The sequence below is a fragment of the Adiantum capillus-veneris genome, chromosome 2, assembly GCF_014529385.1.
Source record: "Adiantum capillus-veneris isolate H3 chromosome 2, ASM1452938v2, whole genome shotgun sequence".
In the NCBI taxonomy this organism is placed as follows: domain Eukaryota; kingdom Viridiplantae; phylum Streptophyta; class Polypodiopsida; order Polypodiales; family Pteridaceae; genus Adiantum; species Adiantum capillus-veneris.
The window spans coordinates 163664270-163666704 of NC_140932.1; the positions used below are offsets into that span (position 1 = coordinate 163664270).

Genomic DNA, 2435 nt, shown 5'->3' on the forward strand with positions numbered 1-2435 from the left:
TTCAATTTCAAGATTTCTAGTTAAAAAGTTCAATTTAGTATGGAACTTTCCTTCTCAAACATGCTTCTCAGAAAGGGGTGAAAAAGAATTAAAACCGCTCCATAAAATCATTTTGTTGAAGCTTTGGTCTCCAGCAGCTATAGGTGACACTACTACCAATACACTAACAAAGCTCGGTCAAACGACCGATACATCAATTGGCATACACATGTAGACACACATTTCAATGAGTGGCACCAACGCTGGCACAATGACAAAACAGGTTTGACATTGCTCGAGGGAAAAATTAGACTCTTGAGTGAAGCTTTGCATTGAACCATATGAGAAAGTGCTATTCTTAACATTTTAAAACACATTGTTGGCTCTAGAAGGAGGAGAAGACAAATTTTAAGAATGTAATATGCCAAAAAAACAAAGTAGAGGTATCATGGGAAGAGAGCATTGCGGCTAAAGGAATTAACTAACTAGTGCCCACCAAAAGCCATTTTGATGGCTTTGACTTGAGCCTCAGTGATAGCAAAAGACTTCTGGAGGACCATAGTGGGGATGCCGGGGGTGGATGCGAAGAGGGCGGGGGCAATGAGGGAGAGGCCAGGGTTCTGGGAGTTGAGGGAGGAGAAGGAGAGGGAAGGGTAAGAAGAATTGAGGCCAAGTTGGAAGTGGACAAGGCCGCGTGGGAACACAAAGAGGTCACCGGCGTAGAGGGTGGCCGAGAAGTAGTTTCCACTAGTGTCAACAAAGCCCACGAGGACGGCCCCTTCTAGGACCAAGATGATCTCGGAGGCGCGGGGGTGGACATGAGGGGGCACAAAGCCGCCCGTGTTGGCATAGTCAATTTTGACCAGGGTTAGACCTTGGGTGTTGAGGGCGGGGAAGGTTGCGCCAGCAGCGAAGCCAATGGCAATGCCCAGCGGGTTGGAGGTGTTTCCCATGCCTCTAAAACCCTCAAACTTGAAGTCGGCGGAGGTGACGGTGGCCGGGTTCTTGCAGGGCAGACCGTTGAGGAAGAGGTTTTTGTTAGTGAGGTCTGCTACGCAGAAGTCGAGAATGGGGTCGGCGTCGGCAGAAAGCGCAGGCGCTGCTGTGAACGCCAATATGGCTATGGCCGAGAGCAAAAGCATGGTCGACCTCTCCATCGGTGCTGCAGCTTACCTTAATGCTAACAAGGGAGAAGGGGCAATGTAGCTTGCAATGGAGAAGTGTGGATGAAACTTTCTAAAGCTTGCTGCCGGGATGAGATGAACTGTGAGCTGAGTGTAGCTTATATAAGTGTCCTTCCGCACAGAGAGGAAGAGAGAGTCGAGGGAGGGAGAGTGTGTGCGAATGTCGCGTTGTGCTTCTTGCAGCTGGCGAAAGAGGATCTCTCTCTCTCTCTCTCTCTCTCTCTGTCTCTCTCTCTCTCTCTCTCTCTCTCTCGTTATCCCGGGACCCGAACACCCTTTTGCCGCTCTGTACCCTCCCTGCCGGCTGTCTTGTTTCACGGGCTGGAGCCTGGCTAATTTGTTTCTCTGCCCACAAGCCAGTCTCGTACGAGTCTCCCTAAAGCCAATCCCATGTGGCATGTGCCCTCGGCCCCTCACGGAAAAAGGGAGGGAGATAGAGAGATAGAGAGGAAGTGGTTGACTCAGTAATTATATGAGCAGCGCTTTCCTGCATGTTATCAGCCTCCACGTGAGTCCAGCAAGACACTCCATGACGACAAATTGTCCCCAACCCTTTTTCACACGGCTTCCCTTGTCGAAAAGCGTCCCCTCCTTTTGCCTGTTTCCAACTTTGCATTGTCACAATGTGAATGCAGTCCTTGAGTGGTGTGGACCTCCTACAAACGAGAACTTTTTGCCATGAATGCAACGCATGACTCAACCACGGCCTCAGGAAACGTTTAACAGCCAAGACGACACAATCCACAATTACACCTCCTTCTCCTAGCCATACACAATTATTTTCTATGCTTTTTCAAGGGGGCGATTCAAGAAATTTGACCTATTTTTTCACAATCTTGCATTCTAGACAGATGCTTGTTCCTTTTAATCTTAAGCGATAGTATTGAATTTTGAAGCACGACCAATGTAAGGTTTTTGGCATGTTCCAAAGGGGTAAGGCCTTACTGATACCTTACCTTTTTACTAATAAAAAAGGGGAGGTTATTTTATAAATAGATTTTTAATTTTGTGAAATTGACTAGTTTTGATTAGTGCATAAAGTTTGTGGCCATTTATTTCATTGATTGAATGGGATAAGAATATATCCTGAGAGAAAGCAATGAAGAGATTTGTTGGTGAATGAGATCTTGAAGATATCTATATCTAACTGACTGTGCTTATAATTAAGGAGGCATCACTTCCATCCACGATGCTACAAGCATGATGGATGCTTGCCCCTTGAGTTCTATAACATGTGCACATTCCTACTAACATGGCTGCCAACCGTGCGAG

General features: G+C 46.9%; 1 pseudogene; it reads right to left on the reverse strand.

Moving 5' to 3' along the window:
* Positions 1-321: 321 nt before the first annotated feature.
* On the reverse strand, positions 322-1244 carry LOC147463986 (germin-like protein 1-1 pseudogene; annotated as a pseudogene).
* Positions 1245-2435: the final 1191 nt, after the last annotated feature.